The following is a 27,622-nucleotide window of genomic DNA, read 5'->3' as shown; positions in this document are numbered from 1 at the left end:
TGAATTAACACAGGAACAGAAAACCTGGCCGGGCGTGGTGACTCATGCCTGTAATCCCAGCACTTTTTGGGAGGCTGAGGTGGGTGGAATCACTTGAGGTCAGGAGTTTGAGACCAACCTGTCCAACAAGGTGAAACCCCATCTCTACTAAAAATACAAAAATTAGCTGGGCGTGGTGGTGCGCACCTGTAGTTGTAGCTACTCAAGAGGCTGAGGCAGGAGAATCAATTGAACCTGGGAGGCAGAGGTTGCAGTGAGCTGAGATCGCGTCACTGCACTCCATCATGGGCGACAGAGTGAGACCCCATTTCAAAAAAGAAAGAAAACCAAATACCACGTTCTCACTTATAAGTGGGAGCTAAACACTGAGCACACATGGACATAAACCTGGGAGCAAGAGCCAGTGAAGATACTAGAGCAGAGAAGGAAGGGAGGCAGGGGTTGAAAATGACCCACTGAGTACTATGCTCACTACCTGGGTACAACATGCTCTGTAAAAAACCTGCACAGGTACCTCCTGTATCTAAAATAAAAGCTGAAATAATAAAAAGAAATTAACAGAACTGCTTCCTCCAGAATATCATATAATATATAAATCACACTTACGTGTTAAAAAAAAAAAAAAGAGAAAAAAATCTATCCCATCTCTTTAACACTTGAAACCAAATCTTCCCTACACTTGGCCTCTGAGGCTTCAGCCACAGCAACCTCGAAAGCCCATCTGATGTCTCTCCTCAGTCTTCCTTTGTCAGCTCAGTTTTTCCTTTGTGATGTCCCTATATTAGAAAGGAAGGTCTGCCAATAGGTCTAACCCTCCAGCAACTTTTCAGAAGGAAAAACAGGGAGATTCAAGTCACAAAATAAAACCTATATGCTACTGTTCTTCCAAGTAGATGACAGGAATCTCCATTCTGTGTCTTTTAAATACTACCACCAGCTGAGAGCCTAAACCATAGCAGTTAATGGATGAGGTTTGAATTTACAAAAGGACCTCCATTAGCAATGATCTGCGTACCCAGAGACTTTCCCAGTTTCATTGCAGGGGAGGAGTGAGAGATGACAAACATTAACAGTGGCATTTTAGTAACTAATCTAGGAGTCAACTCCAGACTTTCAACCAATAGTGACCAGTGACTACTGTTCCTAAATCAGACAAAGAGATAGATGCATGATTTTTGTTTCACAAATTTCGAATCGTTTTCTTCTTTGAGCTCACCATGTTTTAATAAGGAAAAAGGTATTCAAATGCAAGCTTTGACTACTGTTTCAGACACACTGGAGCAGCCCATTAAAAAAACTATGATGGGATCAGCCCAGGCAACATAGCAAGGCTCCATCTCTACAAAATTTTTTTTTTTTTTTTTTTTTTTTGAGACGGAGTCTCGCTCTTTCACCCAGACTGGAGTGCAGTGGTACAATCTCAGCTCACTGCAAGCTCCGCCTCCTGGGTTCATGTCATTCTCCTGCCTCAGCCCCCCAAGTAGCTGGGACTACAAGCGCCTGCCACCGCGCCCAGCTAATTTTTTGTATTTTCAGTAGAGACGGGGTTTCACCGTGTTAACCAGGATGGTCTCAATCTCCTGACCTCGTGATCTGCCTGCCTCGGCATCCCAAAGTGTTGGGATTATGGGCGTGAGCCACTGCGCCCAACCCCATCTCTACAAAAAATTTAAGTTAGCGGGATGTAGGTGGTGCACACCTGTGGTCCCAGCTACTTGGGAGGCTGACGTAAGAGGATCACTTGAGCCCAGGAGGTCGAGGCTGCAGTGAGCTGTGATTGTGCCATTGCACTCCAGCCTGGGCAATATAGTGAGACCCTGTCTAAAAAACAAACACTACAATGGGGTTCACGACAGTTAAAGGGCATTCAAACAAATTACTCTCTGCTGACACCCAATTTGTTCTCATGTAATCAACTATTCATCGACCAATCCAATCTAGCATAAAACTGATGGCAAAAGCAAACATGGCTCTACTAGTTACCACTACTAATGGTCAAACAGGAATGAGATGCTCAGGAATGAAATGCATATAATGAATGGATCTTGCATTGCAAAATGCATTGTGAATTCAGATATTATTTTGTAATACTTTGCCAAATATAATCTCTCAATTAGTGAGATTTAAGAATGACTCTTATCTACATAATATCCTGGCTTTTTCAGTATACTTACCATATTTCAATGTAAAAAATCAGAAAACCAATATTTATTTTGAAAACAGATATATAAATTTAATCCAATAACTTATAAAAGAATTATTAAAAACAAATTTTTATAATCTCAAAAAACTAATAAAAATAAAAATAACACATCTATTAGGATGGCTCAAATAAAGAAACACCAAATTGATAACATGAGATGCTGAGAAGGATGTGAAAGAACTGGAACTCTCACCATTGCGGGTGGGAATGCAAAGCAGTACAGGCACGGTGGAAAGTTTCTTATAAAATTAAATCTAGAACTTTCTTACAAAATGACCCAGTAATTGCACTCCTAGGAATCTACCCTAGAAAGATGAAAACTTTTCTTCAGATAAAACCTGTATACAAGTGCTTACAGCAGCTGTATTCAAAATCACCAAAAACTGTAAATAATCCAAATGGCCCTCCACTGTGAACGGACACACACACTGCAGTATGTCCAGACGACGGAGATAAGAAAGGACATACACACAGACGAATCTCAAAGGCGTTGTCGAAGTGAAAAGTCAGGCTCAAAGGTTGCATATTATGTCATTTCATTTATATGACATTCTGGAAAAGGCAAAACATACGAAGATGAACAAATCAAAGCTGTCAGGGTTTGAGGAGGGGGTGGGTTGGACTACAAAGGGGCAGAATGAGGGAGGGTTTGTTTTGTTTCCTGGCTTTTTGGTGATGGGACTGCTCTGTATATTGTTGGTGATGGCCAGTACAAGAATCCACACATTTTAAAGCTATTCATGTTGTACAAACAAGTTGGTTTTACTGTCAACTTAATAATGAATGATAGCATGAGAACATGCAACTACTCTAAAACACTTAAAAATGAAAGGTAAAAGAATAAGAACACTCTGAATCAAATTAATGCCTGGCATACAAAATTATTTTTAAAAGAGACAGATACATAAACCAAATACAATAGATGGGATTTAAAAATTCTGACTGGAATAAACCAACTGTACAGACCTTGTTTTAGAAAAATAGGTTGGGCAGTGGCTCACACCTGTAATCCCAGCACTTTGGGAGGCTGAGGCAGGCAGGTCACTTGAGTTCAGGAGTTGAAGACCAGCCTGGCCAACATGGTGAAACCCCGTCTCTACTAAAAATACAAAAATTAGCCGGGCGTGGTGGTGGGTGGTGGGTGCCTGTAATCCCAGCTACTCGGGAGGCTAAGGCAGGAGAATCACTTGAACTCAAGAGGCGGAGGTTGCAGTGAGCCGGGATCAAGCCATTGCACCCCAGCCTGGGCAACAAGAGTGAGACTCCATCACAAAAAAATAAATAAATAAATAAATAAAAAGAAAAAAAGGAAATTGGGATACAATCTTAAAAGATATTAAGGAATATTTTTTCATTGTTGGATAGAATTGTATTTATGTATATTTTTCATTGTTGGATAGAATTATATTATGTATATTGATATTTTGAGGGATTTTTACATAAATATAATTATATCCAACAATGAAATTTATATTTTGAGGGTTTTTTACATAAATATAATTTTATCCAACAATGAAATATGTAAAAAACCCTCAAAATTCATAATAAAATATTTGGAGGTGAAATGACATGATTTCTGGCCTTTGCTTCAAAACTCTAGAAACAAGCAAATAAAACTCCAAAACACAAAGGGAGGAGGGCATGTAGAACAAGCATGGCAAAGCCAGTATGGTGCAGTGATCTCTGATCCCGGGTGGGTGGCACATGACGGTTACTATACTCTACTTTTGAGTATGTCTGGAAATGTTCAGAGTAAAATGCTGAAAAGGGGAAAAAAAAAGAGGAAGGGAAAAGGCAAGTAGGGAGGGATGAAGGGGAGAAGGAAAGGAGGGAGGGATGAAGGGGAGAAGGAAAGTAGGGAGGGATGAAGGGGAGAAGGAAAGGAGGGAGGGATGAAGGGGAGAAGGAAAGTAGGGAGGGATGAAGGGGAGAAGGAAAGGAGGGAGGGATGAAGGGGAGAAGGAAAGGAGGAGGGCGGCAGGGAGGGAAGAAGTGTTCATCAACTGGGATGTGTCTCGCTGCACGAACCAAGTTCAAGGCCAATTTGTACCTAATTGTTATGAATAAAGGGTGGGAATGATATTTTCACTTGCCTTTCTTCACCAAGGGTTCGTTATTTACTCAGGCACAACTAAAATATCAGAAGGGAAAGATAGGAAAGGGAAACGGATGTTTTCTAAGAGAGCCCTGATCACAAAGTTGACTCTGAAAACCATTCGTTTGATAAGGAGATACTGGCATCTGCGCGTCCACAGGGAAATGTCCGAACACCAAGTGCACTCCTCTTTTCCTCCTACAGTAGCAGCTACCTTCACCTCTACACCTCTAATCCCAAACACTGCCAATGGAGAGAGCGCCTCCCTGGACACAAGTTTGTTCAAGATGTCTTTGTTATAGATATTCTGCCAATATTGTTTTTATTCTACATAATGAAAACATCCACTTAATGCCACCACTACACCGAAACCTGAGAGTCCAGAATGCGTCGCATTTGCGTAAGATATCTGCCAGTTAGCCCAGATGGAAAGTGACGCAGAGGCTCGAGAAACCCAGTGAAAGGCAGGTAACCAAGCTTCTGGCAAGCTCCCATAGTCAGTACACTCATTTATATCCCGGCTGATCTTAAGTCCCGGAACTCTGGTACCGTGGGCTTACCTGTGAGTCTACTTGACTTCTGTTGTAAGAGATCTTGCTGTTCACATTCTTCCTAAAATTACCACATTAACCATGACTTAGACTTTGTAAATGTCCCTGCAATGCCGTCAAACCATTCTTTGTTCATTTATGAGATATACTAATCTCCTCTTATGAGTTTTTATTAGGCTTTTATAATCTGGATCTAACTTTTCAGAAAACCAATTCAGGGGAGGAAGAGTAATTCAAAGCAGGCAGTTATGATTATTTTCAATAATGGCTCAAAGAACACTTTTCAAACCTCATTTAATGCTGGTAAGTTAATAAAACCATCATGAGATGTAAAAATATTAATTTTCATTAACTTATCTGCTTCATACTTCCAAGTACGATGACAACAGCAGGAAGAGGTAATTAACACTCAAAAGCTTGAAAAGTAAATGTGGTCATTTGAAAAATGGACAGGAACACAGCATAATATGGGGAGTATTCCCACATACACTCTTCCTAACTCTAATTTACTCTGGCCTGACTCAGAATATCAGTTCTGTAAAAACACTCTCGACTAACTGGAAGTGAGTTCTTTCTTACTGGGTGCCCACTATGTGGAAGGCATGATGGTGGACTCCTAATGAGGAAGGCATGGTTCTCACCCAATCAGAGCTCACAGCCCAGCAGTGTTTAGGCTAGTATGCAAAAACAATTAATTACGCAAGACAAAATAACATGAAATTCAAATAAAAGAGCAACCGCAGCAAAACCACCTGCAGGGTGCGCAGGCAGGAGTGCCCGCAGCTGGGGGGACAGGAGGGCCCAGGAGTTGTGGGGCTCAGCAGCCCAGTCTCTCCAACTTTCTCCTGCGTGTGTCCTGCCCCTCTTATCCTCCCCCAAGGCAAACCATAGGATCCAGAATTTCTCTTCCGCAATGCGGGTGACAGGAACCAGAACCCCTTTCCCCAAAGCCAGCCATGAAACCTAAAAATACTACTCTAGCCTTCCCCATGCCTTTCGGTGTAACAGCTGGCCATAAAGACCTTGGACAATGAGACTCTCATTCCAGAGGGTCCTGCCCTATTCCTGGAAGGAAGAAATGCTACAACACAGAGGCCAAGAAGAACCCGAGGAGACAAGCCTTGCTGGGCTTCCCCACTCGGTCTATTTCCAACAGCTCACACCCCTTTTTCCAGTTGGATTTCCACATGGCCGTCTGTGCTTCTTCAAATCTAAGCAAAATCTGGAGAGTTCACCCTGGGTCTCTGGGTCTTCATTCTGAAAAGTCCTGTGTCATGTAAAACTATGATCAAACACATGTTTTGCTTTTCTATTGTTAATCTTTGTTACAGGGGTGTCAGCCATGACCCTTATGACGGGGTGGAGAGGGATCACCCCCTTTCCGCTCCTACAGAGTGAATCAAAGAAGGTTCTGAGCACCGTTCTGCTGATGGAATTCAAGCGTGGAACCTATGTCTCCTGTCAGCCCAAAGCCTCCTCCCTTCAGCGCTGAGGAAAGAGGGGCCTGCTGGGTCTAGACCTGATGGGTCTGCCTGGGTGTATAAGAGCAGCAGAAACACACCTCAGAGATTGGCACCTGGTCTTACTCTGCCAAAAATGCCTGGGGATCTGCTCTGATCCTGCGATGGCTGCTGCATCACAAAGTGAGGCTGACAGAACAAAGGTCCCCCGCAAACATGTCCATGCCCTAATCCCTGGAACCTTTGACTATGGCACCTCGCACGGCAAAGGGACTTTGCACATATGATTAATTAGGGAAGCTGAGATGAGATCATCCTGGGCAATCTACATGGGCCCTGAATCCAATGGCAAATATCCTTATGAGGGACAGAAGAGAAGACAGACACTGAGGAGGGGGCCATGTGAAGACAGAGAAGAGCCGGGAGGTGTGCGGCCACTTGCCGAGGAACGCCTGGAGCCACCAGAAGCTGAAAAAGGTAGGGAAGGACTTTCCAAACAGCCTTTGGAGGGAGCGCAGCCCTGACAGCACCTTGATTTCTGGTTTTGGATTCTGTGAGCCGAGAATAAATTTTTGTTGTCTTAAGCTTTCCAGTTTGTGGTAATTTGCTACGGAAGCCCTAGCAGATGAACACAGTTACTAAGTAACTCTTCTGTGTCAAGTCAGGATAGCAAAGGCTGCCTTGGCTTAGGCAGAGTAAAACAGCCAGGGCTCACAAGTGACAGAAGAACTGCCAGGGGGAAGCCATGGAATGTGCACCCTGTAGATCTGACTGGTAAGATGTTCTCAAGGTAGTAGGCTCTCATTTCAGCCTGCCCAAAGAAACTGTTTCACCTGTTGGCCCAGTCCACAGTTACAAGACTAATGGCAAAAGGAACTGTGTATATTAATAAAAACCGGGCTCTCATTGATTCAGTGGTTCCCATAGGGCACAGTGGTTCCAACACTGTGACACACACATATGTACTGAACAAGTAGGCAAATGAGCCACAGGCAACGGGAGCCAGGTTTCTCACTGTTGGAGTGGGAGGTGAGAGACAGCAGGGAAAAGGCGAGAGTGATCCATGGGGTAAAGGATTAGGGCTGGAGACACCAGTGTGGACTCACAGAAACAGATGATTCCATACAGAAGTATTTATTGATATGTGTATATACACAGGTCAGTACACACAGACATTTCCTTGCTCCATCAGCTGAGAGGACCTAAAAGCAATGCCACCGTAGTTGAAATGAGCACACCAGCATCCAGCTTGTGGTTTCTAACACCATCTCCAACAGAGGGGACCAGGGTTCCCTAGAGAAATGGCCGAACCTAAGACTGGAGCAGGAAATACACAAATCTAGGGCATCTAGCAATATTGGAAAGCAAGGAAGTGCTCAAAAATAAACAAACCCACCAGCCCACAATGATGGCACAAGTTGAAGGGACACAAGAGACAATGGAACAGGCTCCCAATGGCCAAAGCAGGAACAATTGGAGAACAAAATAAGGAGTATTGGAGTAGAACCTAAAGTATAAAATAAGTATCTGTGAGTCCATAATGATATAAATGGCTGAGTAAATAAATGCAAGAAAACAGATAAACATCCTGCACGGAAGAATTCCAAATAACATATGTAGACACTTTCCCCTTAAGGAGATGAAGCCTAAATGTAACTCCTCCCTTCAGAAGTGCAGGCTGCTCACTGTGACTTCCTTTCAGAGCACAGTATGAAGGGAGGGGGAAAGCGTGACTTTACAGTGGGGAAACCTGCCAATCAGTATTTCAGTCAGGTAATCAAGGTCAACAGCAAAAGAGAGAAGTCATGTAGATGGTATGTACACTTGATAAGATATAGCAAAAATGACACTTTATCTCCATGGTCTTCCTCCCAATCCCCACACCCCTGTGGCAGTGACTTTGTGAGGTAAGGGCTAAAGCAAATAATAAATTATGCTGGGTTGTTGTGAACTGAGATTTCTGGAGTGGAAGAAAGGGGTATGGATATAAGTTCTATGACATTAAGCAAAAACGCTGTAGTCCAGAAAAGACTTGGATGTTATCAGTATGTGCTCATGAAATATTTTATCTTTAACAATGCTTTTCCCTGTCTCTGTCTGTTGAAATGGCTTAAAAACAACTGCCAATCCAACAGCAATGGGCACCCTATTAAGGCCAGATTATGGTCTTTAAGTACCATTTTTCACTTTAAAACAGCTAACCAGGGCTCCTTGGAAAAACAGCTGATTCCAGATTTGGGGCAATAAATCTGACCATAACTTCCTCTTACTGTTGGGAGGAACTTCAAAACTTATGATGACCTACAGAATCCTCTCTGCCTGGCTCCCTCTCCAGTCTCATCTCCTCCCTGCCAAGGACACAGCCACATTCACCTTTTGTCTCCTCAAATCTGTGGTTGGCAGAATAATGGCCACCCAAAGATGTTTACATCCTAATCCCTGGAACCTATGAATATGTTACCTCCTATGCCAAAAGGGACTTCACAGATGTGAGGACCTTGAGGTGCAGAGACTAATCTGGATTATCCAAGTGGGCCCAATCTGATCAAATGAGGAATCCTTAAAACTGGAAAACCTGTCCTGGATCAGATCAGACAGATGTGACGACAAAAGCAGGGTCAGAGAAGGGTAATGTTGTTAGCTTTGAATATGGAGGAAAGGGCCAATAAGCCAAGGAATGCAGGTGGCCTCTAGCAGTGGCAAAAAGCAAGAAAACAGATTCTCCCTAGAGCCTCCAGACAGCTGTTATTATACACATCTTTCTAATTAAAAAGTCCAAAAATCACCCAGCCAGTAAGTGGCAGTGCCAGGATGAGAAGCCAGGTGGTCTGACACAGAAGTTGGTGCCCTTAACCATGATGCTAATATTTGTCTCCCACATAATAGAAATTCCAACACGTTTTTCATTTATTAACATGATACCCTCCAGTATTCAGAATGGCTTAATAAATAGCTGCTGAATATGAATGAATAGGACAAAGATATAATTTCCCCCTGCTATTTTTTTCTTGGTAAAAAAAAAACTCTGTTATGGAAAGTAAAATATGTACAAAACTAGGGTAATGATAGAAGGAACTCTCAAATACTCATCTCCCAACTTCAACACTTAGCAACATACAGCCAATCTTAATGCCAACATTAGTTTGGTATTATACTGTCTGGAAATACTCCCCCTTCAATAGTCTTTTTCAGAATCACATGTTCCCAGCTCTCATTACATTTTCATTTATCTATGTTAACATGAATTTTAAAAAGAAACCTTAAAATGGGCAGGTCTTTCTAAGCAAAACACAAAACAAAGACACTGTAAAGGGGAGATCGATATTTTTAACTACATAAAATTAAAATTTTTTGCAAAGCCTAGAGATTGTATTACACAAAGCACAAAAAATAGGGTGGAAATAGTTATAGTATGCATGACAAAAGATTAGTATTCTCAATGTATAAGTAATTCTTATAAATCAAAAGATAACCCCAGAGAAAAACAGAGGCAGAAATGAACATACAGTTTCTCTACTATTCTTTCCTTCCCTTTCCCTCCTCCTTTAATTTTTTGAGACAGGGTCTCACTCTGTTGCCCAGGCTGGAGCACAGTGGCATAATCAGTGTAATCACAGCTCACTGCAGGCTCAATCTCCTGGGATCAAACAATCCTCCTGCCTCAGCCTCCTAAAGTGCTGGAATTACAGTACAAGCCACCGTACCTGGCCCCCCACCACTACTATTCTTAAATGACAAAGAGACAAGGGCTTCCAACTGGCACTGTCAGCATACTTCTTGTGGTGCTCTAGAATTTGAGCAATGAACACTCTAGAACGGAGGCTAACAGTTCTCACCTGTAAGCTTGTTTCTTCAAGGAAGTGTTGCCTTAGAATCCAGATCCACAGTAAGCCTGAGAGTCTTAAAAACTTCTGACTTCAGAGTCCTTCCACAACACTCAAGAAAAAGTAAGTCCACCTCACAGGGTGACCAGAAAGTCCATGGGGACCAAATACCCAGTTTTCAGTCCTGTTGGGAGGCGAGATAAGAGGAAGTCAACTGAAGAAAGTTAAACATCTAAGTGATAAGGGGCTTAAAAACAAACATAAATGACCTAACTCCCATTAGAAGTCAATCTCAGACCCTGGGCACATACCCAAGGAAGGAATATATTTATATTCAGTGCAAAAATGCAGTCCACATGCTTGAGGGGCCAAAGAATGCCTTGAATAGAGGAACCTTCCCAGTGACCTAGAGAAAGGGTTCAAAGTTCTCAAGACCTCCTTGACAAAATGTGGTACATATACTTAATGGAGTACTATTCAGCCATTAAAAAGGAAATCCTGTCATTTGCAACAATATGGTTGAGCTGGAGGTCATTATGTGACGTGAAATAACCCAGGCACAGAAAGACAAACTGCATGTTCTTACTCATTTGTGGGAGCCAAAACTTAAAACAATTGAACTCACTGAGATAGAGATCAGAATGATGGTTACCAGAGGCTAGGAAGGGTAGTAGGGGGGGTGGGGGAAAGTAGAGATGGTTAATGGGTACAAACACACAGAAAGCAGGAATAAGATCTAGTATTTGATAGCACAACAGGGTGACTATAGTCAGTAATAATGTAACTGTACATTTAAAAATAACTAAGAGTATCATTAGACTGTAACACAAAAGATAAATGCTTGAGGTGATGGATACCCCATTTACCCTGATGTGATTATTACACATTGTATCTCATATACCCTGTAATGAGGGTTTATTATTACACATTGTATCTCATATACACCTACTACTAGGTACCCACTAAAATTAACTATAAAAAAAGAACTATTTGAGAAATAACAGCTCTATATACTCTCCTACAAATAAGAAAAGTAAAAAGAAAAAAGTGTCTTCTCAGCCATCAGGCAAAGCCGATTTTAGTAATGCTGAGCTCCTATTTTGGTAATGTTGAGCTTCTTTGATGAGAGTTTCCAAGTCTTTAAAGTCAGATAAATTTAGATTTAAAAAAAGCCAAACCACTTCTGAAGTAGACTTGCCAAAAATGGCAAGCACGAACCTAATTAAGCCTCTAGATCTAACTTCTAGTTTACAGGAAATACAGGGGATAGAGGAGCAAGCCAAACCATACTCCACGAAAAGCAGCCCAACAGATCCAGAATGTGAGGCACCCTACAGGCAATCAACCAAGTAACACTGACAGTCATTGGTATTGAGGAAACCCGCCAAGGCTGCTCTAGACCTGGGTCAGCGAACCACAGCCTGCGGGTAAGTCCAGCCTGTGGGTGGATTTTAAAACACAAAAGCTTTGGAAATTAAGTATTATTGGAACACAGCCATGCTTATTCATTTACTATCACCCCCGGCTACTTCTGCATGCCGATGGCAGAGCTGAGCAGTTGTGGCAGAGACCATAGGGCCTGCAAAGCCTGAAAGAGCTGGTATCTGGCCCTTCACAGAGAAATTTGCCACCCCTGCCCTGGATTGAAAGAGACAACAGCTGAGCATGATGGCTCACGGCTGTAATCTCAGCACTTTGGGAGGCAGAGGCAGGTGGATCACTTGAGTTCATTTCGAGACCAGTGTGGCCAACATGGTGAAACCCCATCTCTACTACAAATACAAAAAATGAGCTGGGCGTGGTGGCATGCACCTGTAATCCCAGCTACTTGGGAGGCTGAGGCACGAGTATCGCTTGAACCCAGGAGGCGGAGGTTGCAGTGAGCCAAGATAGTGCCACTGCACCCTAGCCTGGGTGACAAGAGTGAGTGAGACTCCGTCTCGGGAAGAAAAAAAAAAAGACCAGCCTGGGCAATACCTGTCTCTACCGGGGGAAAAAAAATTGCTGGGCCTCGTGGCACATGCCTGTAATCCCAACTACTCAGGAGGCTGAGGTGGGAGGATGGCTTGAATCCAGGAGTTCGAGGTTACAATGAGCCATGATCTCAACAGAGCTGGATCCTGTCTCAAAAAATAAAATAAAATGATAACACATAGTCAACAAATTCTTGTCTGGATTTGGATTCAAACAAACCAACAGTAAAAAGTTCATTTTTGAGGTGATCAGGGAAATCTGATCATGGACTAGGTTTTAGAAAATGTTAAGGAATTATTGTCAATTTCATCAGGAGGTGATAATTGTATTATGGTTACACGAGCAAATGCCCTTTCTCTGGAGAAGCATACTAGAACAATTTAGGGGTGAAATGTTATGTTGTCTGGAATAAACTGCTTTAAACTGCTTCAGCCACAACCAAAAAAAGAAAAAAAAAAAAGATGAAGTGGATATAGCCAAATGAGACTTGTGAAGTCCATTTGATGGATAATGGAAATTCATTCTACTACTTTGCTGTGGTTTTACGTTTGCTTAAAATTTTCCCAACAAGCAAAAAAAAAAAAAAAAAAAAAATCAGAACCTTGATCAAAAAGTAGAGGTTATCACTGAAGAGCCTTGCTTTCCAGGCACCCCCACCCCCGACCCCACCCCTCCTCACGCAGAGTCCAGCCTCAGCAAGCCAGTCGTTCACCTTTCTCTGAACACACTGTCATTTTCAGCTTCTTATTTTTGCTCATGGTGTCGGCCACCCTTTCCATTCCTCTGCCTATAAAAATCTGTTCTCTGCTTAAGGTCTCCCCAACTGTGACCTTCTCCTGGCCCTCCAGTGAGCACTCACCTCTCAGTTCCAACAACACATTGCCTCTGGTTTCATTCTTCTCTACGTTCTAGCTATTTACCAGGTCTGTTACCTCATGATGCCATACAATCCCAGAGACTTCCAATAGCTGAGTCTTTTCTGTAAATCCATTTGAGGGGGTATCACGACGCCTTTTACAGAGCAAGCTCCGCAGTCTGGGGGCAGGTCCTCATGGCCTAAACACGGCTGCCTTATCCTGAGTAGTTTTACTGACAATAGAGCTTCAACTGAAGAATGAATTCCTGTTCAGCAGGACAATGGGCAGTCATGTTTAATTGAGGCCTCTTAAAATTCCTAATAGATTTTGCCTAGATGGAGGATGTTCTAAAGAGGGCTGCGAATATTTCGTGTTTTTGTCCTCTTACTGTCACCTTTCCTTTGGTCCTGTCCCCTCTTCAAGCATGGCTGCACTACACTTCCACACCAGCCTGCCGGTGCCCTAATCCCTGGTAAGGGCCCTGGCTCGAGGTGGATACAAAGCCTCCCAATGACTTCACTTCAAGAATGGACACAGATTGGAAATCTTACTAGTAAACAGAAGAACGAACAGATCATTTTAAAATCCCTCTTCTATTCTGCTACCTACTATCCAGATCACCACAAACAACCACCCTCTCCTAACTAGTAGTTAGGGCCTGGTTAGTAAAGTCAACTAGCCCAAAGTATTTCCATACAAAAATCCACCAATTATAAATTAATTTAACTTTGCAAACTCAGCTTTTACAATATGAATCTCTGCTAGAGTACAGTGGTCTGCTTATTCAGGGAAGTCTGGCTTCTTCTGGGAATAGTTTCAGGAAAACAAGGCATTTTGGGAAAATATGGGCAAACTGCAGGTGCTCCTCATCTGAGTATTTCAATAAATCGAATGAGGCCAGGGAAAAGTCTTCATTTACAGGTAAATGTACATAAGGACACCTACGTGTGTGTAAGACCTACACTTTAAATAGGTCACTTTCAGTTTTTCATTAATAATTTCTCCTGGGACATTTAGCAAAATGAATAACTTGCTTTTAAAAAAGGCCACAAATCCCGGGTGCAGTGGCTCACGCCTGTAATCCCAACATTTTGGGAGGCCAAGGCGGGTGGATCACGGGGTCAGGAGTTCGAGACCAGCCTAGCCAACATGGTGAAATCCTGTCTCTACTAAAAACACAAAAATAAGCTGGGTGTGATAGCAGGCGCCTGTAATCCCAGCTACTCGGGAGACTGAGGCAGCAGAATCGCTTGAACCTGGGAGGCAGAGGTCGCAGTGAGCCGAGATCGCGCCACTGAACTCCAGCCTGGGCAACAGGGCAAGACTCCATCCCAAACAACAAAAAGGGCTAGAAATCGACTGCATTTTCTTATCACTTAAATATTAAATCAACTAAGCGTGGAGTTAAGAAGCTGTGTTCAAAAAACACCTAAGTCTGCCTTTGAGCTTGTGGTGTTGTCCTTGGCCCACAGAGTAAAATAGCAATGATGACCATAATTAATAATCAAGGCAGTAAATTTCTTCAAAATTTCAGAAGTTTCACTAATGGCTCCAAAGAAACCTTAGATCAGAAATTCACAAGTGCCAGGAGACGTTTTTAGATTTCTTTTGCAGCTTGTAGTCTCCTTACAAACAGGAAATCTTTAAAATTAAAAACAGTTTCTGAGAAGTGTTAGCCTGGTTCAGCTGAGGTCCTCTGAAAGCCAGCGTGTGGGCTGTCACGTTTCCTTTACAGGGAAGCAACGCCCGTGCGTGAGGCGGTTCCTGGCTTTTGCAGCCCTCTGCCAGTTCTGGCAATCGCGCCCGTGGCCCCTGCGCGGGGCAATGGAGGACGCGTTTCGGGGTCCACCGTCCCCTCCCTCCGGCTGGCCTCGCCGGCGGCGCCCCAGGCCTCCCCCCTCGCCCGCGGGGACGGCGGGTGCTGCGGCCTCGGCCCGGACGCCGCGCAGGGAGCGACGCCCCGAGGTCCCGCGGGCGCTAGGACACCCCGCGTGGGGGCGGAGCAGACGCAGCCCCGACCCCCCGCCCGCGCTCACCGCCTCACCTGCCGGCAGCCAGGGCCGTCCGGGAGGGCCGGTCCGGAAATGCAGGGCTGGGCCCGCTCCTCTGCTCCCAGGCCGCCCCCGGCGGCGCCCCCTGCAGGCGGAACGCGAGGCCGGCCGCCCGCCCCTGCAGCGCCCTCCCACACACCTGGCCGCTCGCACAACGGGCCGCCTAACAGCCAGACCCACCCACGCCGATGCCCGCCGGAGAGGCCCCCCCGCAGACACAGCGCAACCAGCTTCACACACCTGGGGACGCCCCACAGAAGTCACATCCACCCTAACACACCTGGGCACTCAGGCTCAAGCCCCGACTGCATGGTAGACCCAGACACACCTGGGCCACACCCCACAAAACAGACTCACAGACGACTCCACAAGCTTGGGGACACGCCACATCAAATGGACACACACGCACACACAAATGAACCCAAGCTCAACACACCTGGGGATGCCAACCATGTGTGTATCTATCACATCACACATCACCAAGGCCCCCCAGCTGAGCATGCACACATCCCTGATACTGAGTCCAGACCGTCAATCTAGTCACACTGCCCTCTTGTTTACCGATACTCTTAAAATGAAACTGTGGTCGGAGACAATGAAAGGATGACATCACCTCTTCCCTAGCTCCAGGACTAATTTAAGCCCCAGAAATTATAGGACTGAGAACCAAAATCGGAAGAGAAAATTTTCTCTAGGGACATTGGGTTGAAGCAATGCCACTTGGGGGCCAGGTGGTAGGAATGGTACAGATATGGAGAGAGTGACACTTCTGTCTCTCCGAAAGACACAAATCTGTGTTTATCAGATTAGCAATAATCCCCCTTAATTATTTCCTGCCCTTTCTACTTTCTCATGGATGTGGACTGATTGAAACCTTTATATAAACTGGTTTTTATCCAAACATTTCCAACAATGCAGATGTGTATTTTGAACAGATGTACAATTCCAAAAGAAATCTAAACCATCAGGTACATAAGTCGTTAGCTTTCACAGAGTTTTTTCTTGTCTTGGACACTTCATGATTAAATTGAAATGTATTTAAAAAACTTGTCTAGCTCATTAATATTTTTAAAGAGAGCAGTAATCATAACTTTTTGAAGCGAAAGAATGATTCCACTTTCATTTCTTTTTTGAGGGAGGAAAATCATGTTGGCAAAGGAAAATGAGGCAAACAGATAAATAACTCTTCTGATAAAGGAAAATTAAAGATGACGGACAACACGAATTTTTTGTTTTGAGACGGGTTCTCACTCTGTCACCTAGGTTGGAGTACAGTAGCATGTTATCGGCTCATTGCAACCTCTGTTTCCCAGGCTCGAGTGATCCCCCCCCACCTCAGCCTCCTGAGTAGCTGGGACCACAGGCATGCACCACCATGCCCAGCTAGTTTTTTGTATTTTTGATAGAGACAGGATTTCACCATGTTGCCCAGGCTGGTCTTGAACCCCTGAGCTGAGGCAATCCACCCGCCTTGGCCTCCCAAAGCGATGGGATTACAGGTATGAGCCACAGCACCCGGTCAAGACAAGTGTTAAGTTGCATCTATCACCAGGTAAGGCTGGGAAAGCCCAATCTAACATAGAATAGGCTCTGTGGCATGAAGCCTTCAGTTTAACTTCTTGGAAAACAACTCACAGTTTGAAGAGCAGTTTTTGAAATGTGGTCCCAGTCCAGCAGCATCGGCAGCACCTGGGTATTTAGAAATGCACAATCTCCAGCCACACCGGAGGTGTCCTGACTCTGGGGGTCAACTCACTGTCAGCAAGTCTGAGGGTGGGGCCCAGAGATGGACATTTTAATGAGTGATGCCAGTTCAAGTTTGAGAACCATCGTCTTTTGAGGATGTACCTCGGTGCTTCTCAAACTTTAATGTGCACGGGCGTCAACCCAGGATCTTGTTTAAAATTGTAGATTCTGGTTCATCTAACCAGGAGTAGGGTCTAAGATTCTGCAGGTGGACAGAGGGTGCTAAGTGAGGATTTTCTTGTGTATGGACACATGCCAGGGTGCTGTCACTGTGAAGACAGCTCCACAGCAAAGCGAGGGTCTCATAGAGATAAAACTCACAAAGCGTCTCAATGAAACAGACTGGTCAGTCTAGGCAGGTCCTGGGCTTGTCAGTTCAGGGTTGGTCAGTTACTCAGGATCCCTTGGCAAGCAACTGCCCTGGTGGCTTTTAGGAACTGGGTTGACTCACCAAGTCTGTTTGGTTGCGTCCAAATGGTACAATTGAGTCTTTCACTGCAAAGGGTTCAGCTTTGTTCATTCTGGCCCCTTTGCTCTGCCTTTTTACAAACTCCCACATCCTCTAGGCTTAGGGTCATGCAGTCAGCAAATCACTATGCACCTGTATTAGTCTGTTCTTGCATTGCTATAAAGAGCTACCTGAGACTTGGTAATTTATAAAGAAAATAAGTTTAATTGACTCACAATTCCACAGGCTGTACAGGAAGCATGGCTGGGGAAGCCTCAGGAAACTTACGATTATGGCAGAAGGTGAAGAGGAAAGAGTCACATCTTAAATTCTTAAACGGCCAGAGAAGGAGAAAGAGAGAGTAAAGGAGGAGGTGCCACACAGTTTTAAACGGCCAGATCTTGGGAGAACTCACTCACTATCACGAGAACAGCTGGGGGAAATCCGCCCCCATGATTCAATCACTTCCCACCAGGCCCCTCCCTGACACCCAGGATTACAATTCAGCATGAGATCCAGGTGGGGACACAGACCCAAATCATATCAGCACCTGTTCAAAGCTCAGCAAACATCTTCCTTATCAACTCCAAGGATTTAAACCAGCAAATTGTCTTTAACCAGAATTAACCAGTTTGGCATTTGTATTGCCTAAATCAGAGCAGGTAATTGCTGAGCTCTGTTTTCCAGACCTGGGTGTAATAGATGTCTAATTTATATTCCTATTTAACTAAATACATTGCTACTTAATATTATGCAAACGAGGCCAGCCTCCTCTGGGTGTTCTCTCTCCTGCATGCCTCCAGCATTGCAAGTACCGTCCAATAGAGAGGAAGATATCCCCTGTGTCTCTTGAAACTCTAGTTATAATGTGAAATAAACAACCGAAAGGAGGGGCTATATAAGGAGCTTGAAGTCCAACTGAATAACACCATAAAATCTACTGAAATATTACCAAATTATTCCAGTAAACCATTCAATAATCATCTTTGGGCCTAAAACTAAATCCAACCCGGTTGTCTGTGGCCTTCAAACTAATAATGAGTTGTACATTTTTAAATACTTGGAAAAAATAATCATAATAGTTCATGAGATTTAAGTTTCAGTGTCTGTATATAAAATTTTGTTTGTTGACACTGTCTGTGACTGCTTTCACAGGACAGCAGCAGCATTGAGTAGCTGCCACTGAGACCATATGGCCTGTAAAGCCTAAAATACTTAACATCTTCTCTTTTACAGAAAGTTTGCCCACCCTGCAAACTGTGTTTCTTGCTCTCTGTTTCAACACCTTCCTCTCCTTTCTGTAACTGTCTCCCTACTGAACCCAGTTTCACGAGCACAGACCTTCATGCTTTGTGTGTATGTTTCAAGCACCTCATGCCGTGAGGTTTACTTTCTGATCATTTCCCTATGTAAATCAGTATGAACTTAACAAGAACACTTTCAAATTTCAGCATAGGACTATTAGGCTAATTTAGAAAATGTGTGTGCAAAAGACAGCAAATAGGGTATATTCTGCAAACCATTGAATTCCTTAATTCCACTTTTAAACCCGGCTCTAAAAAGTTGTTGTTAAATTTGAAAACAGCAGGATTATTATTTCTTTCTGTGTGATTATTTTACCTGTTACAACACGTCTCACTGCTAAACAATTTCCATGACAAATTAACGAGCAGAGAAAACCAACCTCACGAAGCTAAGTTCACTCACATTGAATTCAATCCTAGTATTTCTAGAATTAATGTTTTAAAGATGATGTGGGTTGCTGGCAGGTTTTTGTGAATAAGGCATTGACCTTTTCTCCACAAAAGATATGCAGTATCTTTTTTAAAAAGTGTATGAAATTTTCCAAGCAATTGCAGTTGAGATGGTTTATACTATTCTTGCCATCTTCTGTAATTTCAGGAACAACAAGCAAAGACTGGAACAAAGCACTATATGAGATTATTTCCTTAGCTTTGTTGAATAAATCCCTAATCATGAATAGGAGAATAAGAATTCTCAGAAGTAATCTGACCTGCCAAATATACTATCCACCATGCTCAAAGCGAAGCCATCTCTAACCCTATCACCTTGTGGCCAATCAAGTCACTGGGCCCTGCTATTCAAACAGTAACTTTTAAAAGGAAAGAATGCTAATCTGGTGTCTAGAAATGTAGACGTTACAAAATGAAATGTAGCTTGGTTCCCTTTGAGTGGTCAATGTGGGGAATGAATGCATATTGAGTGGGCTTCATATGCCAGGCACAACATGATTCTTCTCGTGTCATCCTTTGAACAATAGTATGAACCAGGTATTATTATCCCCATTCTACCTGTGAAATGGCTCTGGGAGGTAAAATAACTCACTCAAAGATACACTGTAAATAAGAGTGCAACGGCTTGAACTCACACGCAGCTGAGCCAAAAACCCATGCTCTTAACATGAGGTTTAAATGGGGAAGCTGGGTAACATACCCTGAAATGTATAATATCAGGACTAATCATTTATATTTGAACCTCTTTGTTAAAATTATTAGTTCCAGTAAATAACCCTATACATGTAGTTCTCTCAGTGAAGCACTTTCACACACATGATCCATTTGATCCTTATTCTTGCATGAAATAGTAAAGACCGGGGAGAATTTCTTCTGCTTTGATTGGCACGTGGCCTGTCTGAGCCCAATCAAAGACCACCAGGTGCAAAACTGTAGTTGGATAAAGTGAGATTTATTGGCTCATTGCAAGGAGAGAAGACTGAGGCCAGAGGAATCCTGGGATGCCTCACCAAAGGTAAAGTTTGAAGACTTATGGGAGGGGTGGCATGTAGGTGAAATTTAAAGAGTGTTTTGACAGGTTCAAGGCAGACAGAGCTGTGAGTACAGGGCAACATCAGGTCTGGAGGTCTATGTCCTTGGAGACTACAGAGTTAATACAGATGCAGACTGGCACACCCAGAAACCGTTTAAGGGAAGTTCTGCACCAAGGTTGGAAATAGAGGCTGCTTGTTTGTTTCAAGGAGACTTGAATCCCCCAGGCAAGTTGAGATGGTCCGTCCTGATGATTTCAAACAGCAAAGCTTCGGATAGTCTATGCTTTTCCAGAAGGAGGCCTCTCAGTAAGAAAGCAGCAAGCACCCAAAGACGGGGGTTATTTGACCTGATATGACATCAGTGTGTCCTTGGAGGATGTGTTTCCCGCTCCCTCTGCTGCTGTCTGTATCTTTATCTCAGCCTGATGGATGGCAGGGGGCAGAAGTTTACTTTTTCAGTCTGAGATACTTTTTTAACTTATCAGGCCATATCAAGACTAGAAACCTTCAAAATACTTTATTTTCATGCGGGTGTTAGCATTTCAAACATTATGGCATTTCACAACAGATTTTGATGAGCATTTGCATAAGCATGCAAAGCAGCTCACCTTTATAACTTCTTCCATTGGACTTCTCTATAAGAGTTCATGTTTTTTTAAAAAAGGATTAAGCATCTAGGTATTTTTGAAGTCTCCTGGGTTAGTCCAATCTTATTTCATAGAGGAGAAATTAACCAAAGCAAGGACAACTACTGATAGTGAGAGGAGGCAGCCAAATGCCTAGGCAGATAGGGCAGGTCCCCAGTGAAACGCCACCTTCAGGCCAAAAACAGCCTGAAAGCTGAAAGACCAGATTGCCGGTCCCCGATGAAGTCTGCAACCCAGAGTGAGAACTTCTGTTCCTGTTTGCCCACCCTTTCCCAATTGACTCTTTCTGAATTATGCTTTTTAACTAATCAAATGTTGCCTTTTCCAATACTACCTATAGCCTGCCCCTTCTCCATTCTGAGCCCATAAAAAGCCCCAGACTCAGCCATATTAGGGGAACTTTCCTACCTTTGGGTAGGCGGACCACCCCGGTGTCCCCTCTCCATGAAAGCTGTTTCATCATTCAATAACCCCGCCTTGCTCATGCTTTGTCTGTGCATCCTCATTCTTCTTGGGTGTAAGACAAGAACTGGGGAATCAGTGCATAAGCTTGACCGGGCCCGGGCAGGCTGAGTGGGCAGGCTGTGTCCTGCAGCAGGTAGTGCGGTTGGGTGAGGCCTGGGTGGGGTGTTGCATCTTGCAAAATGACTGAGAAGAAAATCCTGTGTCACTACCATTATTTTTATCAGAAGCACCTGAGGCATGGAGTAATTAACAGATTCATCCCAGGTTCCAAGTAACTAACGGAAGGATTGGAGTTGTTTGTATCTAATTGGATTGCTGGAACTTAAAAATAAAAGACACATGCCAGTGAAGTTAACCCTAGCACAGCTCTCACACACCTGTTCCCATGCTTTTTCTACCCTGTCACCTTCTTTGCTGAGGTCTGCAGTTTCCTAGGCCGGTACTGTGAAAGCTGTCATCTGTATGCTTTATCAGAAAGTTCTAGAAATGAGCAGTTTTGATATTCTTCGAGACAAATCTCAAGTCTAGCCATCATAATTAATGCTATCAAAATTTAACTGCTGAGACAAAATTGTTTTTACAAGATGGATAAAAGTAGAATTTAAATCAAGAGAGAAAACATTTTCTCAAACACATCACAAGTGGGAAGAAAAAAGCTTTATTGGTCTTTGGGAAATGCCACATATTTAAAAATAAATGATTAGAAATGTAGGACACTCAGGCAGTTTTGATAAACAATGTAACTGATTAAAAGTACTTGAACTAGTCAGAAAATACGTGATTGCCCAGGTGTGGTGATTCACGCCTATAATGCCAGCACTTTGAGGGGAGGCTGAAGCAGGAGTTCAAGACCAGCCTGGGCAACATAGGGAGAACTTGTCTCTACTAAAAAAAAAAAAAAAAAAAAAAAAAAAAAAAAAAAAAATATTAACCCAGCATGATGGCCCATGCCTGTGGTCCCAGCTACTCAGGAGGCTGAGGCAAGAAGATTGCTTGAGCCCAGGAGGTTGAGGCTGCAGTGGGCTGAGATTGCACCACTGCATTCCAGCCTGAGTGACAGAGCGAGATCCTGTCTACCCCCCCCAAAAAAATCAATATATAAATCTGAAATTATTTCTGGGTGATGTAATTATAGGATAGAAACAAGAAAAGTGAAGGGTTTTCCCCCCTTCAGTTATTTATAGAATATTTTGATATACCAAGCTCTGGTCCAGGACTCTATATGTCTTTTCTCATGTAAACATCTCAATAATTGTGAAAAAGTTATATTCCCCATTTTACAGACAAGGAAGCCAAGGTGCTGAAAGATTAAGTGACTTGCTCTATTAGTTCCCTAGGGCTGTCATAACAAGGCCTCACAGACTGGGTGGCTTCAAACAACAGAAACACATTCTCTTGCAGTTCTGTAGGCTGGACATCTGAGCTTGAGGTATTGGCAGGGGCCGTGCTACCCTGGAAGCCTGTAAGGGAGAATTCTTCCTTGTCTCTTCCAGCTTTTGGTGGCCCCTGGTGTTCCTTGGCTTGTAGAAGCATCACTCTAATCTCTGCCTCTGGTGTCATCAACCCAGAATGTGGTAGGATGTGAGTCAGGATGGACTTTGGTTTTGAAAAGCTATACCCTGTTTTAAAGAGACTGCTGAGGGAGGGAGGCTCACTAATCCAAAAGATAGGCACCTTTGTGGAAGTGTATGACCCTAAAGGTGGAAGCCAACTGGAAGAGGATGAAGAGAGAAATGGAGATGTGTGATAATGCAGGAGGTCAGTACTGTCTGCGTGGTTGAGTGGGGGAAATGAGTGATGTGTCTCAAAATGCATATCCCCAAATTGGCACCGATGCAACATAGAGTGCCTGGAGGGATGCTCCAGTGATGTGAATACCTGCTGGATGTCGTCTTTGGCAGAGCCTCTGTTAAGACTCTGACTCTCCATGCTGATGTTTTAATTTCCCAAGAATAGCCTAGAAGAGGAAGGTAGCCGCTACGTAGGTCTATAGGGGAAACTGGGTTTCTAAGATGCCATCATAAAATTTGCCATTCCATGTGCTCTTTTTACAACATGATGTTGACATGCCTCCCATGGAGAAGTGAGGTCTGCGTTCCCTCCTCTTGAATCTGAATGGACCTATGATGATGGCAGGAGACACTTTGTGACTGCCAAAGCTAGGTCAGAAAAGGTGACATAGCTTCTGCTTGACTCTCTTGGAACTCAGCCACCATGCTGTGAGGAAGCCTAAGCAGCCACATGGAGAGGCCATGTGTTGGCATTCCAGGTCTCGGCTCCAGATGAGCTCACAGCCAATAGCACAAACTGCCAGACATGGGTGACCAAGACCACAGATGATTCCAGGCCCCAGTCTTTGTGCCACCCCAGCTCATGTGGCGTGGAGCAAGAGAGGACCTACTGGGGATGAATCCAGCCCAACTTGCAGATGCATGAGTGTATTAATCAGGATAACGATGGTTGATCAAATATCTGGGTACCCCATGACCTACCTAGTCAAGTTGACATATAAAATGAGCCATCACAGGCCAGGTGAAGTGGCTCATGCCTGTACTCCCAGCACTTTGGGAGGCTGAGGTGGGTGGATCACCTGAGGTCAGGAGTTTGAGACCAGCCTGGCCAATGTGGCAAAACCCCACCCGTACTAAAAATACAAAAATTAGCCAGTCATGGTGGCATGCTCTGTAATCCCAGCTACTTGGGAGGCTGAGGCAGGAGAATCACTTGAACCCGGGAGGCAAAGTTTGCAGTGAGCCAAGATCACGCCACTGCATTCCAGCCTGGGCCAAAAAGTGAGACTCTTTCTCAAAAAACAAAACAAAACTATCACAGGCAAATTAAACTATTATTTTAAGCTACTAAGTTTTGGGGTAATAACTGGAACAAACTGTTTTTTTTTTTTTTTTTTTGAGATGGAGTCTCACTCTGTGATCCAGGCTGGAATGGAGTGGCACAATCTCCGCTCACTGCAACCTCTGCCTCCCGGGTTCAAGCGATTCTCCTGCATCAGCCTCTCAAGTAGCTGGGATTACAGGCTTGAGCCATCAGGACCGGCTAATTTTTGTATTTTTAGTAGAGACGGGGTTTTGCCATGTAGGCCAGGCTGGTCTCGAACTCCTGACCTCAGGTTATCCACCTACCTCGGCCTCCCAAAGTGCTGGGATTACAGGTGTGAGCCACTGCACAAACTATTTCTAATCAACAATTGGAAGTGTGTTGGTAAAGTGAAAATAATAGCAACTGCGGGAGAAAGTGGCTACACAGTCAATTTGTGAAAGCTGCAGCAGAAACGGCTGTGCAGGTGCAATTAACTTGAATCAAAAGCTTCAGGAAAGCATGTTTCCAGAAGCTAAGTAAATATCTCAAGAGGATAGGGAAGCTCTCAGCTTTCAAAAATGCAATTTGGATTGTGATTCCAGGGAGGGAAAAGATGCGCAGGCACCTAAAACAAGTAATAAAATCAGGAAGTTCACCATTAAACAAAGATATTTAAAAGATTTACCCAAAAGACAAAAATATGACTTGCCCCAGGACAATATGAAAGGAATCATCTGCAAGAACAGTGTCAGGAAAGATAAGCAGAGATCCATCCATTCTTCCTTCTTTCTTTCCCTCCCTCCCCTCTCCTCCCTCCTTTCCCTTCCTTTTTCTTTTAATTATTGCAAATCCCAGACCTTCTATCATTTTATCTCTACAAACTTAGTATGTATTTCTATCTCAAAAATACACATATTCTATGTAATCATAATAGTATTATCATGACAAATTTACGACTTATGGTCTCAAAAATGTCATTTTGCGGTTTTTTTTTTCCTTAACATTAGGAATCAAAAAAGGCAGATTTTGGTTAGATTCAGGTGGAACTGCCTTTTTTGTTTTTGGCAAGGATACATCCTGGGAGGCTCAATGTACTGTGTGCAGCATCACAGTGGGAGACACATATCTGGGTGTCCCACTCTTAATGATTGTGAAATTGGTCAGTTGGGGCTGGGCACAGTGGCTCACGCCTATAATCCCAGCGCTTTGGGAACCGAGGTGGTCGGATCACTTGAGGTCAGGAGTTCAAGATCAGCCTGGCCAACATGGTGAAACCCTGTCTCTACTAAAAATACAAAAATTAGCCATGCATGGTGGTGCGTGCCTGTAATCCCAGCTATTTAGGAGGCTGAGGCAGGAGAATCGCAGGAACCCAGGAGGCGGAGGTTGCAGTGAGCAGAGATTGCGTCATTGCACTCCAGCCTGTGGGACAGAGCAAGACTGTCTTAAAATAAAAAAAAAAAAAGAAATTGGTCAGTGGGTTCGGCTGGTGAGAGCCTGGTCCCTCCAGTGCAGTTTTCCATCAATGATTTTATTTATTGCTGATCTCTGTTTGAATCAATTGGTTCCTTGGGGACCAGAAAAAAAAAGGATGAATTCCTAATTCCCATTCTTTCAACATGTATTAGCTATTATTAGTCTATAAGGAAGAGTCTCCCTCATCAGCTATGGCTGTTTGCTAATTACATAATCACGATAGGACTGCGGAATCCAGTTTTCCAAAGGGCATCGGACTGGTCCACTTAGGAAAGCTTTAGGGACAAAGATGAGAAATATAGACCTTGTAGGAGCCCAAGAATGAAAACATTAATTCGATTGTAATAATTAGATGCAATAAATACTCTTTTTAAAAACAAATTAGATTGTGAGGTAGGTACCGTATACCCAGCTCCTATTATACTCTAGATCAGTGCTACCCATTGGAAATACCAAGTTAGCTCCAAAGGAAGCCACAGATGTAATTTTAAATTTGGTAGCCACATTAAAAAGTTAAAAAAAGGGGAAAATATTTAACCCAATACATCTAAATATTTCAACATGTAATCAATATAAACATGATTGAGATCTCACATTAATCTTTCATGCCAGGTCTTCAAAATCCAGCATGTATTTTCCATTTACAGCACATCTTGATGTGGACTGGCCATGTTTGTAGTGCTCACTAGCCACATGTGGTGAGCGGCTACCTTACTGGACAGGACAGCTGTAGACATTTTATTATATTAACTTGAACCTTCACAACAATCTTGCAAATTAGACATTACCTGCTTTTTTTTTTTAATTTTTTTTTTTTGAGACAGAGTCCTTTCTCTGTCACCCAGACTGGAGTGCAGTGGCGCGATCTCGGCTCACTGCAACCTCTGCCTCCTGGGTTCAAGCAATTCTCTTGTCTCAGCCTCTCGAGTAGCTGGAATTACAAGCGCACGCCACCAGGCCCGGCTAATTTTTGTTTTTTTTACCATATTGGTGAGGCTGGTCTAGAACTCCTGACTTCAGGTGATCCATCCGCTTTGGCCTCACAAATGTTGGGATTACAGGCACGAGCTACCGTACTGGCCGTTTTTTTAATATGAAGAAGTTGAGAGTCAGGTGGAACTTCTTGTAATATGACCACTGAATGCTGCAACTGGGGCTTAGCCAACTGTATCAGTGTGCAGAGGTGCCTACATCTGTTCCCATCTGGACCTCTTAACATACATACAGGAGACTTATTTCCTCTTTTGTAGGGCCAAACTCCACCTGATTTGGGGCCCTATCTCATTTCTTCTCAAGAACCTTCTCTCTCCAGTTTAAGGCCAGCTTCTCCCTCAGTGGCTTCTGCACCGAATTGTATTTAGCATCTCTCATTCCCCCACCACCCACCTCCTGCCCATGACTAGTTGATTGACTCCTTATCATTACTTTCAACTGTCCACATTTCTCCAGCCCCACTGCCACCTGGCTGCACAGAGCCACCTTCATTTCGACGATGACACCTGGGATGGTCTCTTGGCTTCTCTGTTCATGTCCTCTTAGCCTCTCTCCAATTCTCTTCTCACCAGCAGCCAAGTGACCTTGTCAAAACCTCGCTAACTTGGATCATGTCACTGACCTGCTTTGGATTCTCCCCCAGTTTAAGGTAAGCACCACGTGGTCTGTGAACCCTGTATGAGCTGGCTCATCACCAAGGCCAGCCTTCTCAAGCACCCTCCCCGGCTTCCTCAGACTTCAGCTTTCCCACAGCAGGGCCTTTGTAGATGCTGTTGCTTCGTGTGGTCCACATTTTCTCAACCTTGGGACTACTGATGTTTTAGGCCAGGTGATTTTTGTGGGGGGTTGTCCTGTGCATATTGCACGTACAGCAGCAGCCTCTCTCTCCCCTATCACCTTCCAATCAGTTTTAACAATCAAAAATATCCCCAGGCCCTGCCAAATGCCCCCCGCCCCCAAGGGCGAGATCTCCCCTGGTTGAGAACAGCCAGCCTGGAGTGACCTTCCTCCCCTCTGCCTATCAATCTCCATCCGGAAGCCACCTTTCCAGGGAGCCCTTTCTTGACTCTCCAGGTTAGGGCAGGCCTCCCTCCTCAGCTACTATTCATGCAACTCTTTGATCATTGTTTTATCTCACTGGACTGTCCACTGCTGAGGGCAAGAGTCCGTGTCCTCTTCCACCCACCTTAGTATTCAGACAGCCTAAGAAAGTATCTGGTACATAGC

General features: G+C 43.8%; 1 protein-coding gene across 3 annotated transcripts in view; it reads right to left on the bottom strand.

Moving 5' to 3' along the window:
* GGACT (gamma-glutamylamine cyclotransferase) overlaps positions 1-17,572 on the bottom strand; it is a 61,109-nt gene extending 43,537 nt beyond the window's left edge. The window contains exons 1-2 of one of the 3 annotated variants that reach the window (XM_055244200.2): positions 17,446-17,572; positions 10,146-10,317 (exon numbers count right to left, since the gene is read on the bottom strand). The gene's annotated coding sequence lies outside the window, so the exon portion shown is untranslated. Of the gene's footprint in view, positions 1-10,145; positions 10,318-12,966; positions 14,803-15,008; positions 15,123-17,445 lie in introns of those variants that run through there. The other 2 variants (XM_055244199.2, XM_055244198.2) reach the window with 2 other exon arrangements.
* Positions 17,573-27,622: the final 10,050 nt, after the last annotated feature.

The sequence above is a fragment of the Symphalangus syndactylus genome, chromosome 15, assembly GCF_028878055.3.
Source record: "Symphalangus syndactylus isolate Jambi chromosome 15, NHGRI_mSymSyn1-v2.1_pri, whole genome shotgun sequence".
NCBI lineage: Eukaryota > Metazoa > Chordata > Mammalia > Primates > Hylobatidae > Symphalangus > Symphalangus syndactylus.
The sequence above is the reverse complement of the archived record's forward strand: the minus strand, read 5'-3'. Positions and strand labels throughout refer to the sequence as shown.